This window comes from Bombina bombina, chromosome 2 (assembly GCF_027579735.1).
Source record: "Bombina bombina isolate aBomBom1 chromosome 2, aBomBom1.pri, whole genome shotgun sequence".
NCBI lineage: Eukaryota > Metazoa > Chordata > Amphibia > Anura > Bombinatoridae > Bombina > Bombina bombina.
The window spans coordinates 202,166,643-202,180,417 of record NC_069500.1 but is presented as its reverse complement, the minus strand read 5'-3'; the positions used below and the strand labels follow the sequence as shown (position 1 = coordinate 202,180,417).

The following is a 13,775-nucleotide window of genomic DNA, read 5'->3' as shown; positions in this document are numbered from 1 at the left end:
ATTGAACCGTTGTAAAACGAGGGCCACCTGTATATATATATATATATATATATATATATATATATATATATATATATATATATATGTGTGTGTGTGTGTGTGTGTGTGTATATTATTCACTTCCTTCATTACCAGGGCCGGATTGGGCTGCCGGGATACCGGGAAAAATCCCGGAGGGCTGCCGGCCGGCAGAGGCTGCTCAGACAGCTGCAGTCACAGTGGAGGAGAGAGCGCGCACAGCATCAGCGCAGCAAGAGGGCTCAGGGAGCAGTCGACACAGAATAGATAGGCCTGCCCAGGGGAGTTCTTAGCCGGGATCATGTGAGAGATGGGGCTGCCCGGCTGCCACTGGACTCAGTGTGACAGGGGGGAAAAGGCCGGTCGAGGCAAGGAGGAGATTTGCGCGCTCAGAGGCAAAGAGAGTGCTACCCAGGCCGTAGAATTCACTGTCACCGATGATTGATCTATTTCAGACAGTCTGTGCTCACTGCTCCTCAAAGCCAGGTAAAATGACAGTATTTACCAGAAATCATATTAAATAACAATATAATATCAACTTTATGCCTAGGCTAGTGCTGTAGTGTTCTTTACTGGCTAATGTGTGGTTGTAAATCACTATATATTATATAAATATATATTTTATATATATATATATATATATATATATTATATAAATATATATTATATATATACAGTATATATATATATATATATATATATATATGATATATATATTATATATATGATATATACTGTATATAATATATATATATATACTGTATATATATAATATATATATTGTATTATATATATATATATATATATATATTGTACATCTATATATATATATATATATATATATATATTGAAGGGAAAACCAGGGGCAAGGCTAGACTGGAGGGGGCGGGGCTGGGCTGGGCCAGTCTATACAAATTTCCAGGGCCGGTCTGATTTCCCAGTCCGGCCCTGTTCATTACATTTTTCCTGTAATACATTTATCATTAAAACAAATATTTAACTTGTATTTTTAAATGTGCTTGTGTATGATATTGTATCTGAATTTAAAAAATCTAAAGAAAAACCTATTTAAAGGGACATAAAATGTGACAGTTTGCTAGGGCGTTTTATTATTGCACTAGAGCTTGCACAGAAGAGTGTTAGCCTCTTGCAAAAGAGTTAAACACATAGTCAATGTCAGTTCTGCGACAGCAATACAGATCTGTGCAGACCCAGATGGGCTCATAGGACATGTTTACTGACAAGCCATTAGTGTATTGCTTTTCTGGAGATGACTTTTACTATGTGCTTAACATTTTGTTGGAGTTAAACACAGCATGCAAGCTCATCAACAACCTTTGCAGTCAGTGGAAGAAAATCCAAAATGTAGGTCTTTTTTCTACTACATGAAAAAACTCTATTTTTAGTACAAATACACACAGATGTTAAATTTATTTTATTCTGTAATATAAATATAATATGATGTTGCTCTCAAAGGAAAATGTGTGAGTGTAGATTATATGTAATCCAGGGGTCAACAAATGTGTTTAAAATTAGAAGGCAGTAATCATATTTAGGAGCTCTACTTTTAGGACCTAGAGAGTGGTATTTGTATATAGATCTATAGTAAATAATCCAGAAACTTAGGAGTCACGAGTCAGGCGTAAAATTCCAATTTACCACACAACACAAACATACCACACTCACTAGATAAAATAAGATGAACAATTTTTAATGTGATATGTATAAATTATATATATATATATATATATACACAAATATGCCATGTGAGTGGTTTACACACATACACATTTTTATTTTGCTAGTTAACCTTTAGTAATCAAGCTCTTCATTTATAGCAACAGCCTTACAGTCTACAAACATTGTTGTCAAAGTGCCCTAAAGGCTGTAAATCACAATCGGCAGCTTCTAATAAAGAGCAGAGCAGCACATAACCTCCTCACCTCCAAGGCCTTTATAAAACAAAAACATACATCCTGAAGTAGAATTTAACCCCCTGCCTATCAAAATGCACTACAGCACATAACAAGTGAATACACTGCAATCCTCTCTGGTAGCCAAGGGGTTAAAGTGTGCTCTGCTTGTTATGTTATGTCATTCTAGGCAGCATTAGAAAACTTGTACAGTCCTAAAAAGTGTCTGCACCACAGTTATCAGCATGGAGCTTGGCTGTGTGAGGGAGGCAACAGAAGTACATAAAATAAAAGTGAAACTTTCACAGTAAACATGCCTGGGCGAAAATGGGAAGGATTTAGTTGTAATCTTTGCCCCTCTCTCCTTCATGGCTCCCTGGACTGCTGTAACATATTCCCAATGAAACACTTGACTCTGTAAGCAGCTGGCAGCACCATTCTTACTAAAATTAATGCCCTCAGAATGTATTTTTTTTTAATACACTGACTTCAGGCAGGCACCCCTCACTGCAATGCGCCTGTAGGCGCATGCCTACTGTGCTTAATGGGAAATCCGGCCCTGCTGACACCCATGCTGCTGTAGCGGCTGACTACAAGGGACAGAGTGGGGTCTATGTCGGAACTACACACCTGTTATTTTCCAATCCTAGTGGTGCAGTTAATATTATTTACTCACTCCCGACTTCAGATATCACCAGGGATTCTCTCAAGAACCGAAGTTATATAAGAAATAGGCAGCCATCAGAGACCATTAGATGGATATGGCCGCGGTACCACCCAGAACACTGTGCTCTAACAAGAGTTCCTCAGGCCTTGCAACTTGAAGCTCCCCTTACACGATTGGAAGTAGAGAGAAACTATGACAAGTTGTTATGTTCAATCAGTGACACTTCTATAGGGCAGTGATGGCGAACCCTGGCACTCCAGATGTTTCAGAACTATATTTCCCATAATGCTTAGGCATTCTGAAGTCCAGTCTAGCATCATGGGAAATGTAGTTGGAGTGCCAAGGTTCGCCATCACTGCTATAGGGTTTAGCTCTAACAGCCTTATAAGTTATTATGCCCTAGGAGACTTTCTGAGATGCCAATATAAATCATATATTTTTATATATGCTCCTATTTATATATTGCTCCTATTTTTCAATGTCAGGGGTATAAGATGTTAAAAGACATATATGTTAATTGTTTAGATTAAACTGAACTTGTTATAATCTGTAGTTGTTTTAGGCTGTAATATATTTGTTGTTTACTGCTTTCATACAACTAAGTTGTCATGTCCATGAGGGTCGACTAGAAACTATGCAGCATTTTACACTAATTCCATTGTACTATATTTGTTTATCATCTAACTTGGATTGTACCCTGTTCTTTTGGTTTACAATGCTCCTTAAGTATATCTCACTACTCTTTCTGTTAAACTAGGTTACATTTATGGGACCTAATTTTTTGCCATGACCCGCTAGATGTTTACACAACATAGAGTGACTTATTAGCCATCGAGCATCCATGGAGAATTATATAAGTAAGGGAGTTTGGGAACTAAATCATATAATATATTTGCACTCTAGCCTTAATTTTTATTATCTCCTAGCATAGCTATCCTGCAAAGCCCGAGGATTAGCGAAGGAACACTCTACCTTGTCTGATCTGCCCTCATTCCTGGCTATATCCCCAATGTCATATCACTCTGCCGCCTCATTGACCGCGGCCGAGAAGGTGAGGGGCATTGAATTATGAGACACCTAGGACTGGGAAATAAACCAGCAATCAATAGGTTAGACTTCAGACAGGAGGATATTATAACCTCAGATAAACATGTTTACTAGTAGTCCTCATAGTGACGGCTTAGAGCTATGTAGCACATATACTGAAGGTAACTAGTACTGGTTCATGCCCCCTTAGTATCTCTAGCAGAAAGTTTAATCTGCTATATAATAAGCTCACGCTCATATCTCAATAACTTAATGCTCTATTTAACTTAAGCCCTCTGACTGAGCGGTGTAGTCTAGCCCATCAACTTACATTTCAATATAACAGAAGCTTAACACATTAACTAAATGTTAGTCCTTATCTTCATTGATATGACACAGGGTCTTGAGGTTCCTGTCCCACTTGATATTATGACTAAGGGTTCTAAAGTGGCCCTAAACTTCATGCCTCTCTAGTGTTACTCCACCTCATTAGTGCTTTAATTAAATTAAGCCCTCTGACTGTGCGGTCTAGTCTAGACTTGTGCACGGCAGAAAAATTAGTTTTGGTTGTTTCGGACTGATTCAGATGTTTTCAAATTTCGTTTTCGGATCGATTCAAATTCGGATACATTCAAATGCATTAATTTCGGATTCATTCGGATTCGAATAAATTCAGATGTATTCAGTTCGGATTAGATTCATAAATTCGGAAGTTCGGTATATGTTAGGTGGGATGTGCTGTGTATTAGACTAGTATTATGTACTGTAATATTAGGTGTAACCCATAGCAGAGTGATATAACCTAATATACTGTACAATACTAGTGTAACATAGAAACATAGATATTGACGGCATATAAGAGCCATAGGCCCAGCAAGTCTGCCCGATATTACCTAACAGTATAAGCTTATCTAGTTCATAGGATAGCCTTATGCTTGTCCTAGGCATTTTTAAAGTCCCCGATAGTGTAATTGTGATTAGTCCATGGCCATCCGAATGTAACGAACAAATTCGACTAATTCGGATTTATTCGTTAGTTTCGTTGCTACGGTAATTCGGAAATTCGAAATCCGAAGCTCCGAATTTCAATTCGGAACTAAACTAAACGCACATGTCTAGTCTAGCCCATCGACTTACATTTCAATATAACAGAAGTTTAACACATTAACTGATTGGTAGGCCCTATCTTCATTTATATGACACATGGTCTTGAGGTTCCTGTCCCACTAAATATTATGACTAAGGGTTCTAAAGTGGCCCTAAACTTCACGCCTCTCTCATTATATGTGATATTGTTAGAAGTCTTTTAACCTTGAGTTGAAAATCCATGCTGATATCATTTCATTATAGTTGATGGTGATCTTGTTTGTTCATATATATTAATTATGAATCGGCCAGATTACAAGTTTTGCGTTATGAGCTGTGTGGTGCTAGCATGCAGTTTTTTTCACCGCTCACTTACCTACAGCGCTGGTATTACAGGTTTTTACAAACCCGGTGTTAAAAGACAAAAAGTGAGCGTAGAGCAAAATTGAGCTCCACATTACACTCCAATACCAGCGCTGCTTAAGTCAGCGGGAAGCTTGTTGTACGTGCTCGTGCACGATTTCCCCATAGACATCAAAGGGGAGAGCCGGCTGAGAAAAAGTCTAACACATGCAATAAAGCAGCGTAAAGCTCAGTAACACAGCCCCGTTGATCCCTATGGGAAAACTAAAGTTATGTTTACACCTAACACCCTAACATGAACCCCGAGTCTAAACACCCCTAATCTTACACTTATTAACGCCTAATCTGCCGCCCCGACATCGCCAACACCTACATTAAAAAATAAATTACAAGATATTTAAACTAATTACACCTAATCTAATAGCCCTATCAAAATAACCCCCCCCCCCAATAAAAAAACCCTAGCCTAAACTAAACTATCAATAGCCCTTAAAAGGGCCTTTTGCGGGGCATTGCCTCAAAGAAATCAGCTCTTTTCCCTGTAAAAAAAAATACAAACAACCCCCCAACAGTAAAACCCACCACCCACACAACCAACCCCCCAAATAAAAGCCTAACTGAAAAGGGCATTTGGGTGGGCATTTCCCTTAAAAGGGCATTTAGCTCTATTGCAGGCCCACAGCCCTAACCTAAAAAATAAACCCACCCAATACACCCTTAAAAAAATCCTAACACTAACCCCCAAAGATTCACTTACCGGGAGAAGTCTTTATCCTATCGGCAAGATGTCCTCAAGGAAGCCGGCAGAAGTGGTCCTCCAAACTGGGAGAAGTGGTCCTCCAGATGGGCAGAAGTCTTCATCCAGGCGGCATCTTCTATCTTCATCCTTCCGTCGTGGAGCGGGTCCATCTTCAAGACATCCGACGCGGAGCATCCACTTCTTCCGACGGACTAACGACAAATGAAGGTACCTTTAAATGATGTAATCCAAGATGGCGTCCCTTAGCTTCTGATTAGCTGATAGAATTCTATCAGCCAATCGGAATTAAGGTAGAAAAAATCCTACTGGCTGATTGGATCAGCCAATAGGATTGAACTTCAATCCAATTGGCTGATCTAATCAGCCAATAGGATTGAGCTTGCATTCCATTGGCTGATTGGAACAGCCAATAGAATGCGAGCTCAATCCTATTGGCTGATTAGGATTCTATTAGGATATTTTCTACCTTAATTCCGAGTGGCCAATCGGAATCTAAGGGAAGCTATCTTGGATGACGTCATTTAAAGGTACCTTCATTCTTCATTAGTCCGTCGGAAGAAGCGGATGCTCCACGTCGGATGTCTTGAAGATGGACCCGCTCCTCGCCAGAAGGATGAAGATAGAAGATGCCGTCTGGATAAAGACTTCTGCCCATCTGGAAGACCACTTCTGCCCCTCTGGAGGACCACTTCTGCCGGCTTCATTGAGGACATCTTGCCGCTTAGATGAAGACTTCTCCCGGTAATTGACTCTTCGGGGGTTAGTGTTAGGATTTTTTAAAGGGTGTATTGGGTGGGTTTATTTTTTAGGTTAGGGCTTTGGGCCTGCAATAGAGCTAAATGCCCTTTTAAGGGCAATGCCCATCCAAATGCCCTTTTCAGGGCAATGGGGAGCTTAGGTTTTTTTAGTTAGGCTTTTATTTCGGGGGTTGGTTGTGTGGGTGGTGGGTTTTACTGTTGGGGGGTTGTTTGTATTTTTTTTACAGGGAAAGAGCTGATTTCTTTGGGGCAATGCCCCGCAAAAGACCCTTTTAAAGGCTATTGATAGTTTAGTTTAGGCTAGGGTTTTTTTTTATTTGGGGGGGGGGGGGGTTATTTTGATAGGGCTCTTAGATTAGGTTAATTAGTTTAAATATCTTGTAATTTGTTTTTTATTTTCTGTAATTTAGTGGGTTTTTTTGTGATTTAGCTAATTTAATTTAATTTATTGAATTATATTTAATGTAGGGTATTTATTTAATTGTAGTGTAATGTTAGGTGTTAGTGTAACTTAGGTTAGGTTTTATTTTACAGGTAAATTTGTATTTATTTTAGCTAGGAAGTTATTAAATAGTTAATAACTATTTAATAACTATGCTACCTAGTTAAAATAAATACAAATTTGCCTGTAAAATAAAAATAAGCCCTAAGCTCGCTACAATGTGACTATTAGTGATATTGTAGCTAGTTTAGGGTTTATTTTATAGGTAAGTATTTAGTTTTAAATAGGAATAATTTAGGTAATGATAGTAATTTTATATAGATTTATTTAAATTATATTTAAGTTAGGGGGTGTTAGGGTTGACTTAGGGTTAAAGGGTTAATACATTTAGAATAGTGGTTGCGACGTTGGGGACGGCAGATTAGGGGTTAATAAATGTAGGTAGGTGGCGGTGATGTTGGGGGCATAAGATTAGGGGTTAATAAATATAATGTAGGTTGCGGCAATGTTAGGTGCGGAAGATTAGGGGTTAATAAGTATAATGTAGGTTGCGGCGATGTTAGGGGCGGCAGATTAGAGGTTAATAATATTTAACTAGTGTTTGCGAGGCGGGAGTGCAGCGGTTTAGGGGTTAATATGTTTATTATAGTGGCGGCGATGTCCGGAGCGGCAGATTAGGGGTTAAAAATGTTATAGTGTTTGCGATGTAGGAGGGGGTTAGGGGTTAATAGGTAGATTATGGGTGTTAGTGTACTTTTTAGCACTTTAGTTATGAGTTTTATGTTACGGCTTTGTAGTGTAAAACTCATAACTACTGACTTTAGAATGTGTTAGGAATCTTGGAGGTACAGGCTGTACCGCTCACTTTTTGGCCTCCCAGGACAAACTCGTAATACCAGCGCTATGGAAGTCCCATAGAAAACAGGGTTTACAAACTTTACGTAAGTCGGTTTGTGGTAAGGCCAAAAAAGTGTGTGGAGCCCCTAAACCTGCAAGACTCGTAATAGCAGCGGTAGTGAAAAAGCAGCGTTAGGACTTGTAAAAGCTGCTTTTTCAGCTTACTGCAAAACTCGTAAACTAGCCGAATGTGTTTTAGTAACGTTCTGAAGGTCCAAAAGTGACCTTTCTGTGCAATTTATATGATCTGGAAGTTCAAGAGTGGCCCCATCTGTCTTTAAGTAGAATTTAAAATATGAGAGACAGTATTTGAGATCTTATATTTTACACAGCAAGTAGTCTGGACAGTCTGCTACTCTAAGGTTTATTATTTTCTCCTATGTATTATCTGCAAATGCCAATGTAAGCCTTAACCTATTACTATATAAGCTGTATGACTTTGGATGCGTTCGGGCAGCACTCAGGAACTAGTGGAGGAACTTCACTTTCAGCGATGACGTGGCGCTAGGTGACATCACAAGCAAGGGAGCTTAGAAATGGACTTTGTGCATGCAAACGTTTTTTCTAAGCTCTCTTGTAGCATTGTTACACAAAACCGTGAATGGTTTTACCTGTGTTTCTGATTTCCCTGCCTCTCGGCAAAAATTGGAACTCCGCCCCCCCCTCTATTCAGCTGCTCTCAGCTCAGCCCCTGTAGCTTATCATGCCCCATTCAGCTAATAATAAATAAATATATAAGGGATGCAGCTCCCATCACTCACATGGAGCAGGTTAATTTACAAGGGCTGAGCTGAGAGCAACTGAATGGTGGTGGGTCAAAGTTCTGATGTTTGCCGAGAGGCAGGGGAAACCAGAAACACTGGGGAAACCATTCTCGGCATAACAACGTTTCAGTAGCCTAAAGGCATGTAGATCACTATTGCTTTAAAAGTACAGAAACACACATGTGGAAACAATCATTATTTATTTGATGCCATTTAAAACGTAGGGCGACGGCTGTTCAGGATTACTTGGAATTCAAAAAAGCTTGAGACAGGACAAGCAGCTGATTCTGGAAATGTGTCCAAACCGGATAAGCCTGACAGCAGCATTTAGTACAGGGCAAAGTGGAAATACCTGTCCCTCCTCTGCTCCTTATAAAAACATGGCAGCCTCCATGAGCAACACGTGTGTGGGGACTGCGATGTTGCCAAGCATCTGAGCTTGCTCTGAAAAGTCCCAGCTTTTCCAGCACGCTGGAAGTGCTGGGACTTACGTCAGCAGAGCGCTCAAAAAACGCCCAGCCTCTCACTTGCAAGTGTGAAGAAAACGCTCCAAGCAAATCCCAGTTTGCTTGGAGCGCTGTATCTATTTCATGCAAGATACCTGTATGAATACCTCTTTTTCAACCCTCAATAAAAAAACATTTTTAAAAAAAGCATCCATTTGATTCACAAAGCTTATTTGGAGGCAGGTTAGTGGATTACTGCTCATTCTACTATGTCAGTTTCCACGTCTTGGGCTTTTAAGAATGAAGCTTCAGTTGATCTTGCAAGGTAGCTACTTGGTCTTCTTTGCATAGTTTTACTAAATTCTACCATTTTTATGTTTTTGCTTTCTCTGAAGTAACCTTTGGTAGAAAGGTTTTTCAGACAGTTTTTTTTTTTTCAGTTTGATGGTTATGTCTATTTTTAAGTGCATTATAAGAAACAAAAAAAAAATAAATAAAAAGAATTATTTGGGGTTGTGGATTTATTTTCTCAGAGAAAAAGATGTTTTTAAAATCCTCCCTTTATGTTATTACTCATAAACTCCACCGCTTGTTTATTAGTGCCAATGAGTAATGAATCATGGACTCTCACCACCTGTATGAAAGAAAACATAATATTTGCTTACTTGATAAATTAATTTATTTCATGATGGTGAGAGTCCACGAGAGCCCACCCTGTGTTTTTTTGGGGTTAGTTTGTTTCAGCACATATATTTTTTCCCTACTCCTTTGTTGGCTCTTATTCCTTTTTCTTACCTCTTGGAGGTAGAGGCTGTACCGCTCACTTTTTGGCCTCCCAGGACAAACTCGTAATACCAGCGCTATGGAAGTCCCATAGAAAACAGGGTTTACAAACTTTACGTAAGTCGGTTTGTGGTAAGGCCAAAAAAGTGTGTGGAGCCCCTAAACCTGCAAGACTCGTAATCAGTGGCGTCACTAGGGTTGGTGTCACCCGGTGCGGTAAGTCATGGTGTCACCCCCCCCCCAGAAAGCAGACACACACAAAAACACAGGCACACACACATACAAACACTCAGACACACTTAAAAACATACTCAGATGCACACACAAACACTCGGAAACACACTCAGACACACACACAAAAACACACACACAAAAACACTGAGACACACACACACACAAAAACTCAGACACACACTACACTTACAAAATATGTAAACTGCACTGCATTAATTATAAAGCTCATGCCTAGAGCTGCTCCCTGGCTCAGCAGAGCATCAAATGAAAGATAAACAGAGCACTCTAAAAATAAATCATTAAAGAAAAGGTTTAGGCGCAAACTATGAAAATTCTGCTCTCTGACTCTGTTCCAAGCCTGTCAGTGCACAGCCCCGGGCCGCGTGCCTACCGCTTCTTATGGCCAATCACCTCTGCACTCTGCCCACCCCCAGACCCCCGCCCACCCTCCTACCTGTTCAGTGTGCACTTAGTGTACCGTAACCGTAATGGTCTGGTGGGCATCATACATGGCTCCTTCACTTTAAAGACAGTGTCAAACAGTCATGCGGTCAGGTGCCAGGCATCCCCTCATGATTTGCCAGTTCCAGTTTAGAAAGACAGCACAGCAATGAGTGACTCCACTGCTCCACATGTCACTGAGCAGTGAGCACAGATAGGCAGGCAGGTTTAGGCTAGCAGCGCAACTTTGCAAGCCCCACGGCATGCCCACAACATTCATAGCGAAATTGGGCAGGGGAGAAGCAAAGTACAAACAAGCAAAAGCAGCCGGGAAAACTATTTGTTGAAATTGCAGCACTGGCTCAAGGGGCAAAAAAAATGTGTGTCTACAACCTCCCCAGTCCCACCAATGTTTACAAATGCCAGCCCCTCTAATAAAAAAAAAATCTATGCATCTCAACATTGTATTTCTTTGAATTTCAATAAAATTAAAAAAAAAAAAAAAAAAAAAAAAAATTTTTTTTTTTTTTTTTTTTTTTGGTGTCACCCCCTGGAGGGTGTCACCCGGGTGCGGCCCGCCCCCCCCCCCCGCCCCCCCCTAGTGACGCCACTGCTCGTAATAGCAGCGGTAGTGAAAAAGCAGCGTTAGGACCTGTAAAAGCTGCTTTTTCAGCTTACTGCAAAACTCGTAAACTAGCCGAATGTGTTTTAGTAACGTTCTGAAGGTCCAAAAGTGACCTTTCTGTGCAATTTATATGATCTGGAAGTCCAAGAGTGGCCCCATCTGTCTTTAAGTAGAATTTAAAATATGAGAGACAGTATTTGAGATCTTATATTTTACACAGCAAGTAGTCTGGACAGTCTGCTACTCTAAGGTTTATTATTTTCTACTATGTATTATCTGCAAATGCCAATGTAAGCCTTAACCTATTACTATATAAGCTGTATGACTTTGGATGCGTTCGGGCAGCACTCAGGAGCTAGTGGAAGAACTTCACTTTCAGCGATGATGTGGCGCTAGGTGACATCACAAGCAAGGGAGCTTAGAAATGGACTTTGTGCATGCAAGCGTTTTTTCTAAGCTCTCTTGTAGCATTGTTACACAAAACCGTGAATGGTTTTACCTGTGTTTCTGATTTCCCTGCCTCTCGGCAAAAATTGGAACTCTGCCCCCCCCTCTATTCAGCTGCTCTCAGCTCATCCCCTGTAGCTTATCATGCCCCATTCAGCTAATAATAAATAAATATATAAGGGATGCAGCTCCCATCACTCACATGGGGCTGGTTAATTTACAAGGGCTGAGCTGAGAGCAACTGAATGGTGGTGGGTCAAAGTTCCGATGTTTGCCGAGAGGCAGGGGAAACCAGAAACACTGGGGAAACCATTTTCGGCATAACAACGTTTCAGTAGCCTAAAGGCATGTAGATCACTATTGCTTTCAAAGTACAGAAACACACATGTGGAAACAATCATTATTTATTTGATGCCATTTAAAACGTAGGGCGACGGCTGTTCAGGATTACTTGGAATTCAAAAAAGCTTGAGACAGGACAAGCAGCTGATTCTGGAAATGTGTCCAAACCGGATAAGCCTGACAGCAGCATTTTGTACAGGGCAAAGTGGAAATACCTGTCCCTCCTCTGCTCCTTATAAAAACATGGCAGCCTCCACGAGCAACACGTGTGTGGGGACTGCCATGTTGCCAAGCATCTGAGCTTGCTCTGAAAAGTCCCAGCTTTTCCAGCACGCTGGAAGTGCTGGGACTTACTTCAGCAGAGCGCTAAAAAAAACCCCAGCCTCTCACTTGCAAGTGTGAAGAAAATGCTCCAAGCAAATCCCAGTTTGCTTGGAGCGCTGTATCTATTTCATGCAAGATACCTGTATGAATACCTCTTTTTCAACCCTCAATAAAAAAACATTTTAAAAAAAAGCATCCATTTGATTCACAAAGCTTATTTGGAGACAGGTTAGTGGATTACTGCTCATTCTACTAGGTCAGTTTCCACTTCTTGGGCTTTTAAGAATGAAGCTTCAGTTGATCAAACTTGCAAGGCAGCTACTTGGTCTTCTTTGCATACTTTTACTAAATTCTACCATTTTTATGTTTTTGCTTTCTCTGAAGTAACCTTTGGTAGAAAGGTTTTTCAGACAGTTTTTTCAGTTTGATGGTTATGTCTGTTTTTAAGTGCATTATAAGAAACAAAAAAAAATAAAAATAAAAAGAATTATTTGGGGTTGTGGATTTATTTTCTCAGAGAAAAAGATGTTTTTAAAATCCTCCCTTTATGTTATTACTCATAAACTCCACCGCTTGTTTATTAGTGCCAATGAGTAATGGATCATGGACTCTCACCACCTGTATGAAAGAAAACATAATATTTGCTTACTTGATAAATTAATTTATTTCATGATGGTGAGAGTCCACGAGAGCCCACCCTGTGTTTTTTTGGGGGTTAGTTTGTTTCAGCACATATATTTTTTCCCTACTCCTTTGTTGGCTCTTATTCCTTTTTCTTACCTCACCTGGGGCCAGATTACAAGTGAGGCGCTAAATATCGCTTTACCAAAAGCATTATTAGTGCTTCACTGAGTAATACCAGTGCACGCTAATGTGTGAGCCCACGCTAATGTGTGCTGGTATTACAAGTTGAGCGTAATGCGAACACAAGCTCATGAGAGCGTGCTTCCATAGGCTGCAATTGAAGCCTTGTTCTCATTCTGTGAGACACAGCACAAGAACTAGTGCAATGAAGGGGGCAAGTAGTGCAGCGATAAACAGCATTTATATATGTACATGATTATATACATATTTATTTATGTGTTAATATTAAAATAAAGTGACTGTATTCATTTTAATTTATTGTTTATTCACAACCTAAAAGGTTTATACTTACCAGGTCACCACCAGCTTTTCTTTGTCTAAGCCTATGTTTCTGACTTTTTATATTAGACTTTTGGATTAGACAGTTGAGTTGCTATGAGCCTGAGGAATATAAAAGTATCCATAACCTTAGTGCAATAAAAAAAGTTTAAAGTCCCTTTAATTACGAAAAACAGAAATAAGCAGTAGAAAATCACGCCCCCCCCCCCCCCCTATGATATTAAGCTTTTTATGGGCAATATTTTAGCACCTCTATTAAGGTTAATTTAAACTCCCCCCTATCGAGTATTGTTACC

At 39.9% G+C, this 13,775-nt stretch overlaps 1 protein-coding gene across 1 annotated transcript in view; it reads left to right on the top strand.

Moving 5' to 3' along the window:
- Window positions 1-13,775, top strand: part of CARTPT (CART prepropeptide) — a 53,629-nt gene that overhangs the window by 23,749 nt on the left and 16,105 nt on the right. The gene's annotated exons all lie outside the window — the stretch shown is intronic.